The 15,718-nt window shown below is 40.8% G+C and overlaps 1 protein-coding gene across 1 annotated transcript in view; it reads right to left on the bottom strand.

Annotated features, from left to right (window-relative positions):
* LOC118411738 (cubilin-like) overlaps nucleotides 1–15,718 on the bottom strand; it is a 32,542-nt gene that overhangs the window by 15,969 nt on the left and 855 nt on the right. The window lies entirely within an intron of this gene.

Below are 15,718 nucleotides of genomic sequence, written 5' to 3'. Positions count from 1 at the left end.
TTTTTCCATAACAGTAAGAGACTACAGTGCATGGTGCTACCCCGAAATTAAAACCACCGCGAAAAGTCCATTTTCCCGGTACCGCGAAATTAAATCCCCGCGAACTTAAACGCATTTACAGTATTCTACGGTGCTCGCTGCCTTTTACCCGAAAGTGATGTACCATAATATTGTTGAAAAGAACAGACCACTCTAATCTGTTACACTTATAGTTCTGGTATTGAAAATAACACCACGTGCACTTAAAGATGAAATCAATAATACACAAGGTAAATCTCATGATCATTAGATTAGATGGTGTTCATCCAAGACCATCTCTTGTAGAATTGGATATCTATCATAAGTTGATTAATAATTTCTCTTCATTGGATTCTCATCGAGTAAGAATGGTTGGTGATACATGTGGCGTCATATGGAGTTTCGATGATGATAAGTATGCTGAAAATTTCCTCTGTCCTGTGTGTGTGCGATGAATGTGTGTCTATCTTTTTGTATCAGCATAACTTTAGAAAATAGCTTCATTTGATAAGCATAATGAACAGATACTGTCATTCAGCAGTAGCGCTTAGCCTAGCAGATTTACAGAATACCAATGAAGTAAACCATTCTATATGTTATTATATACTGTACTGACGTGATGGCCAGCTACTCCTCGGAGTGTGGCACGTCTACAGGACTAATACAACGCTTGTAGATGTTGGTAATTTCAGGTAGTTTCAGGAACATCCCAATAGCATTATCTTCAACATACCCTCTACATGTAACTATCTACATGTAATCTGTGACTCAAGATTGACCTAACTATTAAAAGATAGGAATCAGTGTACTCACTTGATTCTTGAGCATCAGCCAACACTATGGCAATCAGTAGCAGAGCTTGGAACTTGGTCTCAGATGAAGGAAACATTTTGAAGTGTTCGCCAAGGCAAGACCAGTTACTCAGAAATTAAGGCTGAACAGCGTTCTCAAAGTTCCAGTGGTGAAGACAAGTTTCGGCTGGAGGTTTGAGAAACTCGCACACCGCCAGATGAACGAACTGAACGCGCTCGTCTATAAAGAGCTCGGAAACCCCACCGGTCATGAATATTTCATGATGTTCACATGGAGGCTGTGATTGGAGGATTGGTGTTCAACCCGTACGTGCGCTTGGGAACCAAATCGCAACGAGGAAAACTAAAAAGGTCGGCGGGCACAGGTGAACCTTCCGCCGACCGTTCGATAATGAAGGGGTCGTTATATCCCCCTCACATTAGGTGCGATTCGATCGGAAGACTAGTTTACGAGCTCTAAATGACATTTTCGTGAGTAAGACGTCCGGTGTTCTCACGATCATCTTGCGATTTTTAGGGATCGCCGGCAATTTTCAGGAGTCTTACGACGGTCGCGGTGCAGCGAAACATGTTCTTAACATAAGAGACAAGTCGCAAGGAGATCTCCGAGATCGCAGAGCTCGTTACCGAGTCGCAGATCGTGCGTGCAAATCGTGCGTACCTCGCAAGGGTATCGGTCAATAGTCTTGCGTCAATCCAACGATTGAAGACCGATAGGCGAGCACAGACATAGTTATTAATCATCGAGCGCAAATCGGATGGCGAACGCCCGTTAGCCGGGCGACGTTCGGGCGACGTTCACCCGACTTCCAATTGTTTACAAATATTGAATTTCTGGGAATGAGAGGGTAATTCTAACATTGTGGCCCCTGTGGCAGTATGTAGGCTGGCTTTGTGACACACTTTCCTTTCTTGTGTCATTTCTATTATGCCCGCGCATTCCATTCATTGGTTTAAAAGATTCCGACAACAAAATAAGCAACATTTATTGATCTCTTGCCTTTTTTGCGGAACGTTTGGGTTCCCTTGTCCGCGTGCAAGAGGTCATGGGAGGTTCATTATCATAGATTTATTCACTGTCGATCGCACGAGGCTCGCTTATATGTGAGGGGGACAGATTGTGGGCGAAAAATACGCAAGACCATCTTAAGATCTTAAAATCAGCCGACCTTCCTGCGATCGCGTAGATCGTATATAATGTGAGGCGGGTATAAAAAAATAAAAAGTACGTCCGAAGATCGTATATAATGTGAGGCGGGTATAAGGACGCATTCGCGTAGCTGCAGGTCTGCAAATATGCATTTCTTACATTTCGTATGTTCTCTATTTCGGTCATGAAATGGTTTTTGATATATCTTAAGTGTTAGAAATGACATTTCAGAGCAATCACCCGTCAAACTCAAATAACTATAGATAGATAGCCATTGGTGCCAACTCAAATAAACGCAGGGTACTAACTTAAAGTCAACAGACGATGGTTCCATCCTGAAAAAATATTGCAATTTGAAACCACCTTCTGTCGACTTGATATCCACAAATACCCTGTGTTTAGAAATAACGGACAAAGGTTACCTCAAGGATAAAGATGAACAAGCGTTACAAGTCCAGAATCAGTCCTTTTCAGAAATATGCAGCCTTTTCAGGTGTTGGTACTTTCAATATGCATTGTTCCAGAGGCCTGTGTTTTTGACATCATAAAGAGACGAGAAGAAGCCGAGCCTATTTGTGTTAAGACTAGTTTTAGAACCCCTGAAATTCCGGTTTAGTGTTAGAAGTCTTTTCAGTGTATGTACTTTATTACGACTTTTATATTTGTGTGACTGTACCTAGTCCGATGGATGTACCATAAAGGCTATCATTCATTAAAATCAAAGTTTTGGCTATGAACCATGAGCTGGACATACTCTGGTTGCACAGTAAAAGCCTACCGTCAGCACTAAATTAAACGCACCTATCTCGGCATGTAGCGGCAGCCATGAACGGGAGGCCGACAGTTCCCGAGCCTGACGGATGTCCCCACAACAGAGTCAATGCAAGGTCACGATAAGATTAGCAATTAATCAAACGGAGGAAAGAAAAGGCACACAGCGTGGGGCCTCAAATGTCAAAGGGTGGCAAACACTATAAAGGAAGTGCTGCAAAAGAGGAGAAAGAAAAATGGACGCTCATGGTGCGTGGAATATTCTGTACAGCACTGCCTCAGCAGGTCAACAATAATACATCGGTTTATGAGTGGCAGGAGTGACATATGCAATTCAACATGTTCTCCAGTGAATTAGATGTCGACAGGTGTATAATAATGGAATGGATAACAAATATCCGTACCCTGGTGGCTGAGCAAAGGCGTCGACCACCTAACCTGTTTCAGTTATTGCTCCGCGCAATATGGGTGCCAGTTTGAATATGTTGTTACTTTTCTACATCAGTACCGGTATATTTCATATTGTTTAGCTTCCCAGTCGCCAAAATGAGTGCCCCATGGACATACAGGTTTAAGACGTGTGTACTGCAACCAATTCCGCTTCCAGCCAGTTTAAACAAGACTTTGGGGATCCAAGAATACCAGGTAAACCCTGTAGCCCTTGATAAAAGAGACCTCTGGCAAACAGTGGTGCTGAAATGCCAATCAGCTATAAAACTGAGCATAAGTTTCTCGATTCATAACTGGTCGTACTACCATGATAAACGGTTAACAGTTACAATTTCTACCCGTTATACACATCCATTCCCACATCAAGTTTGCTAGTTCAAGACACATAAGGTCTAAGTGATAAGGCATTTTACTATATATCTGCAAGCACCTGACAACCTGAAATGGTATGATACTGAAATATTTATCAGCTAAACTACTGTGTACAAGCAACCCGTTTCATAACCGGTCATACTACCATTGTAATAAACGGTTACAATTTCAACTCGATATTGACATTGGATATAGACCCATATGGGAAACCCTAGCTCAATATGAAAAATTCTGCCGCACATCTGTCTATCTGTTTCTTATGGGTTTGTAACAGTAGCACGTATTGTAGTTCTTGTTCTTTTTCTTTCTTATGGGGGGTATCAAATTCAACTTATTGTTTCTGTAGCCAATGTACCGTAGACTGTTGTTTAAAAAATAGAAATGACCAGGCAGGTGGTGAACACAGAATCATTACTTAAGTAACACCTATTCGACCCGTGGTTTAGCGTCCTTACCCGGGTCAGTCGGGAGCTGTCCCCATCTCTACATAACGTAATATATCGATACGTCTCAGGTCACGGGGTCAATCGATTTTCCGACGAAGACAGTCGTGATATATTTTATCGTCAGTCTAAACGCGTCAGTCTTACTTATACAGGTACAAACTAGACCAAAATAGCAATTATCCAAAACGTTGCAAAACGGCAGCGGAATGTCAGAGTGGGCCATGAATTGAGATATGAAGAGACATTCCACATGTTCGCAGACGGTGGGATACTGATCTAATGACATCTCCGCCGACTGGTCTGTTTTCAAAGCCAGGCACATTCATTTTCACACTGTGGGAAATCCTTAAGTACAAGCTGAAAGGGAACACTCCTGGTGAATAACAGTTTTAGTTTTCATGAAGTGCTTTGGAATGGGTTGCATTTCATCAGCAAAATATGGCAGACATGTCTTATTAAAATGATAATGGAACATCAAAGTAAAAATAAGTTTTCTTGTAGTGTGTGAGTGAGTGTAGCTACTCGGATATCATGATAATACTAAGGTCATAATACTAACATAATATGTAGATATGTAAAAAGCTTAATGCCGTATGTGTGGTGTCTGGTAGAAACTAGGAAATGTGCTTACGTCTTCGTTTTAAATTGAGCCACATCAGCTACCGGAAGCATAACCGATCAGTACAGATATACTACCCTTAAAGTTCATGTAGACATGGCATGTGATTTTCTCATCACGTACCGATTCAGAAGTGGCTGCGGGTGAGTAGACTTAAATGACGCTCGTTTATTGTCGGCGGCTCATTGAGCTTAATGAGAACCTCCCAGCGTTACAGAGATTGGAATACTCAAATGTGACTGCAGTTGAAGCTCCGGGCCTGAGGTATACAAATCATGTAACACATCTGTACCGATGACAACGGACCCTGTAACCCTACCTCGGAAAGTATCATGCAAAATAAACAGATTCTCGTCCTGAAATTCTGCTCTCGAAGTAGATCTACCGGTGGCCAGACAGTGTCCATTGGTAAAACAACAGTATCTATTTACCGCCGGTGGATATTGGCTTGTGTCATATGCTTGAAGTTTAAAGAAAATCCATTGTTCTCGTCTACAACTCATTTGTCTGTTCTGTGTCTATCAGGCCATCGAGAAACGTTTCCATGTATAATTGAGTCACGATTGGTCATCGCAATTGCAGACATTGAGAATCGATTTTTTTTTGCTTGGTTCACGGGGAAATTTGTATCGACAAATTACGAACAGCATCAATCACTTTCATCAGTAGGCCTTTGTCAGCTATTCTCGGAAAATTCGATGATCCTATTGACAGCTTGATGATTCCCCAATCACACGAATGACCAACTCGGAGATCAATGAGGGCTTAAAAGGCTCTATTGAAAGACAAGAAAATGCTCCCGTAAATGCTTTGATCAGGTTGTTAGGTTCACCAATTGAGATAACAAATGGTTTTCTAAAAGTCCTCAACATGATTTTTCTTCTATATGCAAACGACAGTCTGTCTAATGTTTATCAATGTAAAACATCATGTGTGCTAACAGTGCAATATTTTCTTGTCCTATCAGCACGAAATACATGTAAGGTCGTGCATATACGAAATCATGCTTTTGCTCATTGATTAAAGTTCTACTGTAAGAGAATATCCTAAAGATTCAAAAAGAATAGCAAACACCAAAGACGGTGTGGGAAATTATGATGAATTTTCATATCCTCAGTAAGGTTGGTACTATCTCTTATAATCATGACTTGTCGTATTGATATTCCAGTCAATCATATTACATGGTTAATCAAAATTGGGTTAATGGTGGTATGTACTATATCAAATGGCGTTTTTTTGTGCTTTTCACTGATGAATGTAAACGATAGCCACCAATTTATGATCAGATTGCCCTGCATAAACGACAAACTAATAAGTCTGACATTTAACGCCAGACTATTCATTTGATATCCTGACGGTGAAGGATCTTGTAACAGAATGAAACCTATAGAAACGGGACTGAAATGACCTTTACCAAGAAGATTATGTTTTTGGTAGAGTTTGTTTGTATATTTGTGGATGAGCAGCATAACTTGAGAAGACCTTGATTGATTGTCTTGATATTTGGTATGCGGGAAGGTTTTGTTGTACACTCATGCCTCAAGGGGCTAGGTACGGGTCGGAAATCGTGACAAATATAAAACATGTTTACAGAAAAGTATAAACAACCAGAGAGACAACATTTTCGAGCAAATGCAACATAGTGTTCCCCTAGTACAGTGTAATTCTCCCCTGGGTGGTCCTCTAAGACAGGTTTGACTGTAGGTGTATCCGTTGCATCCTAGATATTCGGAGAATGGAAATATTCTTTGACACCATTAAAAGTACAATCTTCTCCATACGATACAGTTTACAGTCTAACACAAACTATCGCCCATCTTCTACTTTTATCTAAATCGCATTATTGGCAAAGTCTACAATTCAGCCATTCTTTATTTCAGGCACCAACTGGCCCACAGTAAAACATACATAACAGCTATCAGGATACATACAGACAACATTTACAACAAAAAGCTATATATACACAGACGCCTCCAGAGGGTTTTGAAGTAGGAATTGCAGTGGGACGAATTACCTAAACACAGACTGTATAATGGTGTTAGAAAAGGCGACATACAATACATACTGACACCGGGTGGATTTTAGAGCTGTGTGCCAAAACGCTTGAATTCTCTCAAACAACTTTGGTTAAGCTGACACGTTCTCCGCCGTGTCTAATGTCAGATAAGGAGGTTTTAACGAGATCTTCCCGGAACAGACGTTGTAAATCCTCACAAAGTCCTTGGAAGTCTTTGCATGTAGCCGACTTTAGGTCCGGGTTATACGGCGGAATGGGTGATAGTGCTACTTGAATGTCAAACTGGCAAAAGGTCGCGCCCAGCAGTTATGATTTCAGCGGAATCAATACCAGCCGCCGCACGCTTCAGACGAGGGTGATTTATCTTACACGGTTTCCGTCTGAACTAAGGTCCCGAAAGAGCCAAGGATCAACTCTCCTCTGTTACGCAGGGAGATATTTACATCCCTGAGTCTCTTTATATTTCATCGGAACTACACCTAGATTTTCGTAATACAGTATTCTATGGAAAAAATATCAGGAACATCATGTTTTCTTTGGTTTTATTGCAATCCGGTAAACCACCTTATGGCGTAACACTCCAGATTTGTATCAAAAAGTATGACCTGCATATCAGGAAAGATTTGATTAAACCACTCGTACCAGGAAGAACCCCTTTTTGATATATGGGTTCTTTTACATAACTCGAACTCGAACTGTCCGAGGGAGTGTCTAAGCTAGGCATTCATTCTAATCCGAGTGAAGTGAGGAAATTAGTGTTAAGTATCTTTCTCAGTGACACAATGTCGGAGCATATCAGGGGGTTCGAACCCAGTGCCATACGCTGTATCGTTAGTAAGAAGAGATTTCAATTTCTTATAGATGTATGAAGCATAAGTATCAAACGTGTTAATATGTATAAGATCTGCACTGGCTTTTTGCCATTAACGCTCTTCAAACATCATTGGCACATAGTTTCAGGTCCAGGACAATTTTCTTCCTTCGAGTAGACGGCGATCGCCGAGAGAGTTGGATTCCATATTCACAATTCCAGACATAAAACCAGAGTTTTAGAGACATCGAAACACACAAACTTTAAACAAATTAAATCCGTTAAGCAATCTGGCAAATCTTTGGTCACTTAGTGATGCAAACGAAGTTCAGTTACAGCCTTCGGTGGACAGTAGGGCTGGGTATCGGTACAGCGTACCGGTACAAAACCGGTTTTTCTTATTGGACCGGTCCAGAAAAACCGGACCTGAAAAAATTAGGTGGACCGGATGTTGGACCGATTAGAAAATTAACATATCATTTTATCAGGTATTCACACGTTTTGGCGCTTGCAGTTGGAAGAAAATGACAAGAGTGAAGTAGAGTAGAGTTTATAGTAATTTCTACCAAGTTTTACAGCCAATCGTACAGGTGCAGTGAGTTAGCGTTGTAGGATTTTAAAACGCCAGTGTAAGTCTAATACTCCACCAGACAGATTTCTTTGTAGTGAAATGGACCATTGGTATGAGTCATACTGAATCAGGTCCAGGTTCAGGTCCGGACCTGGACCTGATCCTTTGGACCTGAACCGGACCTGGACCTGAATTTTCTGTACCGGTACCCAGCCCTAGTAGACAGGGTTAGCTAATGTATGTTGAGGGACGTTCAGGCCACGAATACGATCATCTCGGAGTCCACGTTTTGCTTGGTGTAAGCGAACGGTAAATCAGACGTGCCCCTCAGCGACGTCTTCAGATTGGCGTTCTCGCACCTTATCTTCAGAGGAACAGTAGAATGGGCAGTCCGCATGCCATCTGTTAGGCTACTGCTGTACTCTGACGTCATGAAGTAGACACAGACATGGAAGTGAATGCACAAAACCACACCGTTTGTAATTAGACCGTGAGTCTGCATTCAGGGAAAGATAATTCAGATTATCACCGTACACTAATACAAAATGAACTCCATTTTCTATATGGCTGAAGTTACAAAGTGTACAAAGTCAGTCGTTCGGATGAGCCTAACTGTATCTACCAAGTTACTGTGCTGTTTACATTGGGTAAACAGAAATAGTATGTTGTGTTTCTTTGCCTACAGAGGAAAGTAAGAAGATTGTAAAGGGGATTTCAATCTTTCTGATGGTGCAGGTAGTTAATTACTGATAATTAATCGGAATAGTTTAATCACACGCAATGTCTGATAGATCACTCACTCACTCAGTCCCATAGCTAGGTAGCCGTAGGGGCAGTCTGACTGTCCACAAAGGTTCTCCACTTCTGACGGTCGTCAGCCAGTCTGAGAGATGGAGATCAATTAAACTTTGATGCCTAGAACTGATGGACATTATGTTGCCATCTCTCAATGCACTGATTTACTTGACACATTGAATCCTTTTTTCAAGTCGCGATTATCGTTTGACCTTGTCGTTTTTTACCTCTTGCGAGCAGACAATCCCTCGTCTCCGGGCTAAATTGAATAAAGCTCCACCATATGTCACCCATTATCCCACGCCCTTTAACACAGAATGATTCAATCTCAATATTTCATTCCCTTGATAAAAGTCAACCGATTGCATTTGTGCCAATTAGCAGCTCTACCTGATAACGTGTTATTAACCCCTCTGTACTTCAATTAGCGGTAGGCATGTACATTGTCATTGGTGAGAAAACAATGAGCGGTACTTCAAACACTCAACATTAAAGCGGGCGTCTCACTGGACGGTGGTAAGTTGGCGTTGTTGCGTTCTAAATCGAAACCAACAACTTACACGTATGTCTAAAACGACAAAAAAACACGCAAAAAGCGTCAAAAGATTCGTTTAGTGCTTTGTCAAATCGCTAGGACGCAGCGAGCTTGCCAACGTGCCAAAGCTTTAGTGAGGTAATCCCTTTGCAGTTAGCAAGCAGCTGGAAAGATTATTGGAAATTGCCAGACATTTCAGGTAGCATCCACTGCGTTTCGGCAGTCAATAAGCAAGGTTTGTAGTCCGCATGGTATTTAAACCAAACCTAGTGCTATGAATTGATATGTAAGTTAAATAAGTAAAGAAACCTTTCAGATAGTCCAATGTCTGACCGGTTTCTAGAAACTATCTTGCGCATATCATTATTACCTGGATATCTAACCTTCATCGACTTATCAGTATTTGAGTATTTGAATACAATTGAATGTTGAATTCAGTGTTGAAAAATTCCTCTCCAACTGTATACGTATACGAAAAAGATCTCAAACCCATCAAATATTCTAAGTAGAAATAGATTAAGAACTAATAGCATTTTTCTTTTGATTTATCTACACATTCCAATTTTCCTTCTTTGAATTTAAGCATACAATTCTATATATCACAGTTTTACTTTGTTTTACAATTAGCCGTCGGACGTGGTGATAGACACATGCAACTAAGTGGTACATTGTAACACAGTACATCGGCAATTTATGCACTGTGAAGTTTGTTCACCTTTACAATCACATGATTTATGAGAAGTAGTCAGAAAGGTGCCTCCCTACGCACCAATTCAGGGAACGACATTAATTCTCCTACTCTGTGTCGAATATCTATGTATCAAACTCCGAGTAGAATAGAGACCACGTCAAGTCACCAAAATGTACGTAGCCGTTTATCTGATCTAGACATTGAGGATAACCTGTAAACCATTATTCTCTTTTCTTTCAAGCAAACTTTCATGCTAAGGAGAATCACCTGATGGCGATACTAGAATTTTCTGCACGGAATCTGCATCCAAGTTTGCAACGAAACCTGACCCGTAAACGCTTGAGCAAAAGATAGGAAGGTGTCGTGGCAAGAATACAAAGAAACGCAGAATTTTTAGATGTAATTCACCTTTATACATGGAGTAACTTATATGTGTTGTGAAAAACAGTATTTAGTGATAGCAAGTGGATGGATGGTGCTTCAAATTGCAATAATTTGAATGTATAAATATCTAAAATATGGCTGTTTGACAAAACTGCCCGACGACATGATATCCCTTAACGTTACATATCCTGATTTTAAAAACAATGGATATGGCTTGACCCACATTACAGCAAATTGATACAGAGTCACCGATACCACATCCTATCTAATTATTCAACGATGGCTTGATGTGATTGATTCAGTTTTATATGCAAAGATTCTATATCACAATGCGTTTTAAACCCTAGTGGGTAACTGTTAAACACAGATAGCATATCTGTGTCCAACAGTTACCCACTTGGGTCGAGCACCTTTGTTATACTCATACTGTACGATGTTTAATCACAGTTTTATTTTTTTTTAATTATACAGTGATTTGCTACTATTAATACTTTTATCTATCTTATCCTTTACTTATACATAAAGGTGCCATACATGTACCATGTGAAACTTTGTTTTCCGTTCAGATTTGATGACGCCCAGAACAAGAGTTAACGGATTCTTTGCAACATGTACGTGCAATTTCATTCATTATCACACCCGCACAGGTATGATGTTATCATGTAAAACTTAGCAAAGAGCGGATTTTTTTATCAAATTATCTTCGCCGATTCGATCTTGTTTTCAGTTGTGCAAGGGAAGAGCAGCTTTGTTCTGGGCGTGTATGGAACTCGAGATACTGTTGATAGGTCACCATGGTATTTGGTATTGGAGTAGTGGTTTTTGAAAGAAAAGTCTAGTTCGAAAATAGTTTACCTCGCGTTTCCTGTTGGTACTGCAGCTGGCTGCGTATGTTTGTGTGTGTGGTCGTGTACAACATGCATGATATTTGGTAGATGAGTTACAGAAAGGAAGGTCAAGTTCGATAATGGGCCTGTTAGCGGCGAGTTACGGTACTGCAGCGGAGCTTCAAAGCTGGATGTCGATTCTCCTCACGCCCCGGGTTCATGGCTTTTAGTAGTGAATAGTTCTTGGGACCGGGCGTAAGTGGTGTACGTTTTGGCCCCGAACGGCTAGTTTTGAACTGCAGTTGGGCGTTTTGTTGTTATCTTGGGAGGGAAATAACTCGAGCACGGTTGATAAATCGCATTGTTTTTTGCTGATAACTACTTGAGATAATGATTAACATGAGGGATGTATTGAACTGGTAATTGAACAGTATAACAATGTGACCTAGAGGATGAGTTAAGCCCCGGTCACAAAGCGCGTACGATTCCTTGCGATGGACTATTCCGCATATCGTACGATGAGCGCAGTACATCGCAAGAAAATCGTAAGCATCGCAAGCCATCGCAACGCATCGGATGGTGTTCAAAATTTTTCCAGCGTCGCACGATTTTTCACTTGTGTCTCTTCTGTATAGCCGTCTGACCGCTTTTGTGCTTCTTTAACCAACAAAATGTGGACATAGCTGTTTAATACCTTCCTATAATATCTTTAACTGTAAAAATAAATTTAAAAAGACCATGACAACAAGAGTATTACAAGCAAAAGTTCAAATCAAGCGTGAGTACTGGTATGGTTATCTCGGTCTGCTTGCCGGCTCTACGTGTCAGGCTCTTTCGAAGATCGTCATGATCATGATATGCTATCAACAAAAAGATGCCATCATACAAAAATCAAATGATAAGAATTATATCATATATATTTCCGACTCATAGAGCCTGCCTTTATGTTCGAGTTGTCCCCATGGTTATTACGATTATGGTAAACTGACCCAAGACCGACGAGAGCTGAGATTTGATCTAATTATAAACTCACGTGCATGAAGCGATCAAACAATTTGTCTGCATCACCTGTGCGTGGCGCGCTGTTCTCTGGTTGCGACTGTGGCAGTTGCGACTGATATATTTCCCCTTTTCGTCAATATCGACAATATCAGGGAAAACTGAAACCATCACAACATGCTAAAAAATCATAAATCTATAACCTCATCAGTAGACAAAAATTGCCGTAATGAACTCTGCTATGGGGGCAAATAAAATCTTACGACGATAGCGAAATTTTGAACATGTTCAAAATCCATTTCAGCTCTATTTTTCGCCATACGACGCTCCCCGATTTACTATGATCCACTGCGATTGACGCAGGCACGCTCTTATGACCCCATCGTACGATGCACTACGCGCTTTGTGACCACGGCTTTATATACTTAAACCATTGCTTCCGATTTTCTTCCGACTTACGTCGCACTGCGATTATCCTGCGCATCGGAAGGAATCGCAAAGAATCGTACGCGCTTTGTGACCGGGGCTTTAGGCTGAAAGGTCAACTAGACGTGTGAAATCATCGACGCAATAGCAATGGAAGTACAAAAAAGACACAGGGATGCAACGGTTCGCCCATGCTTCCTATTTGTCTATGTACTTAGTTTTTGGTTCGCAGAACCTAATTGTATGCGATGCTTTGTTGGATACTGGTCCTCATCTATCTTACGGTTAATAAAATTCGCAGAATTGTCAACTGGGGCAAAGTCACATAGGGCTGAACACAAGAGGTGTTTCATTAGCGAGAGCCTGACTTGATGAATGGTCCAATCAAATGAGTAGAGCACACTGGGATTAATGCCCGCCTATTACGTTACATGGAACACCCAGGGATGTGCAAGTCATCAGCACTTTCTTGGCAAACTCCAACAAGAGTCCATTGGACACAACCCTCCGTAAAGTCATTATGGTTTCTGTCGCCTGTGCATGGGCTAATGTGTTCCATATGCTCTTTATCAGAAAAAAAAGATTTCTTTAAAGCATGTTTCCATTACTGTCCAGGTACTTGTTCATTGCGACACAAGTCAGCAACCAAAGCAGTTGTAGAACTCTTAAAAGACTACAGGCGACCAACAACTGTGTCGATCAGACCCCACTACCTTCCAGATGTGAGTGTCGTTGTATTATCCGCATCACTTGCAAGTACTGCTACGGTACCCAGACTCGATCGCAGTGCGTGCATCACCGAGATCTCAGTGACTACCGATATGTCACAATACAAGCAAATCCACTCAGAGGATCTTGAGATATCGCTACAAACACACAGACATCGACAATTGCAATATCCCCACCGGAGGTGAACCTCCTACCCGGAGGTAACAACTCGGAAAACAGCACACCATACATTAATACGCCAAAAAGGAGTTACTCAAGCAACGGGATATGATATTGGGGGATAGAATCCACTATCCTTCGTCAGTGACACTGATGAATAATTACATTGATGAATAATTATAACCTTTAACTTTCAAGTGAAGCAAAATATAATTTTTCAACTTTTATGATTATTACATTTTAGATATAAATTGTTAGATATAAACTATTATGGTCTTTATGTTGTGACTGGCACGAGTATGATGAATTGCCTACATCTATGGCATGACTTATAGCCAATTCAGATTTACCAGATTTACTGTGCCAGTTGGGTTGCCCAGGGTGCCAAATTTTCCGTTTTCTTCGGTTTACGATACGAAAATAAGGCAGTTGTACGTATATATTTATATGTACTGATCATTTCTTGCAAGTTCATGTACCATTTCATAAATCACATTTACATATACCTGCTAGTAGATAGTAGATTGTTAAGTTGATGTTTGTGTGTGTGTGTGGGGGGGGGGGGGTAATTGCCCATTTCAGGAGATGCCAGCGAAACTAAAGACAAGAGGTAAGCACTTTCCAAATTCCACAACGACCTATCTGCGACCGGGTGATTGGACAGAGCATGCAACGAGCTCCATGGATAAAAGACTACTCTCAGTCATTCTATTCGGAGTCAAGGGTAGCACGAATCCTATGATGTAGGTCGCAGTGGGGTCTTAGAGCAATCGCCATCTGGTGGAATGGAGACTTTTAAGTCTCTTAAAAGTGTCCAATCATTTTGTGAGGCCTAGTTCCACTTTTCGTTCTACAGCGGTGGTATAATTAGTGATAGTATTGCCTTCTTTGATCGATTTCCAGCGTGTATAACGTTACATGTGGCAAATTGCATTGGGAGCAGGTGTAACATATGTAATCGTTAAGGGCCAATGTAATATTCGTATCCTATTCTGGTGAACAAGTTACATCTTCGGAGTGCGTTCTTTTTACGACATTCTCTTACGTGTCTTCTCACAAACAGTTCTCCTAACTTGGATACTTTAATTTAAACCAATTCTCTCTACCCTACATACTTATATGCCTTCCAAATTTACATTTTTTACAAATTTAGATTTTTATGATCGTTTTGCATCGAGCGAAATTACATCAAGTGAACCTTGCGAAATAGCCTTCATAAATCATACCTACGTTTTGCTGTTGCAACGTTTTTAAGAATTCAGAGAAGCTTGCATATGGTCATTTACTAAGGAACAAACTCATAGGAAGCGGATTAAAAGATTGCGTCAGAATGGCTCCTGTTAAGAGCACGTAAGCAAAGATTTGACTTTTATGTACTTCCCCTTTAATACCCAAACGGTATATTCAATTGACCTACAGATACCGTTGATTCTTGAATCGTCCCTTCAATGTATGCTATTGTTTGTCAAAGTCATTCAAGGGTAGTTTGTCAGGATTTTGGTGACGCAAGATGAGCATACAATAGTAAATGTAAAGGGAGTTCGATTCTCCATTCACGAAAATAGTCGTCTCGTCTCTTGAATTGAGTGGTGTCGTTCATGTGAAATTATCCGTGCCACTACAACATTGTCAGGCAACCGTCGAGTGGTCTCCACTCACTTCGTCACCACTAGTGTCCCTGCCTCCTCTCTCTCTTTCCCCTACTACCTCTCTTTCCCCTCTCCCTCACTTTCACTCTCTATATTCCCTTCTCTCTCCCTCTCTCTGTCCCTCTGTGTGAATGAATGAGGAGTCTGAAGTCCGCCAACTCTGAGGACCTCATTACTGTTCAATATCGAAAGGACAAAATTGCAGTCTGGTATGAAAATAAACAGCTTTGTAACATTGAATGTAAGATTGAATGTAATAATCATAAAAATACTTACTGCCTCAGAGATAAGTAATGCTTATGGATATATACAGGAAATTGTTTGGTGCATCGTATCTATGAATTATGACTATTACTTGGTATTTCTAAGTCCCGATAAGGGGTATTGTGACGGTGACAAATGAGAGCTGTTCTGATAAAGGCCTTAGATGCATTTTTGTCATCGAGATGCAAAGTATTACGTTCGCAATCTTGTACTCATCTATATG

Source organism: Branchiostoma floridae, chromosome 3 (assembly GCF_000003815.2).
Source record: "Branchiostoma floridae strain S238N-H82 chromosome 3, Bfl_VNyyK, whole genome shotgun sequence".
NCBI classification, from domain to species: domain Eukaryota; kingdom Metazoa; phylum Chordata; class Leptocardii; order Amphioxiformes; family Branchiostomatidae; genus Branchiostoma; species Branchiostoma floridae.
This window is presented reverse-complemented; position numbering and strand designations above follow the sequence as displayed.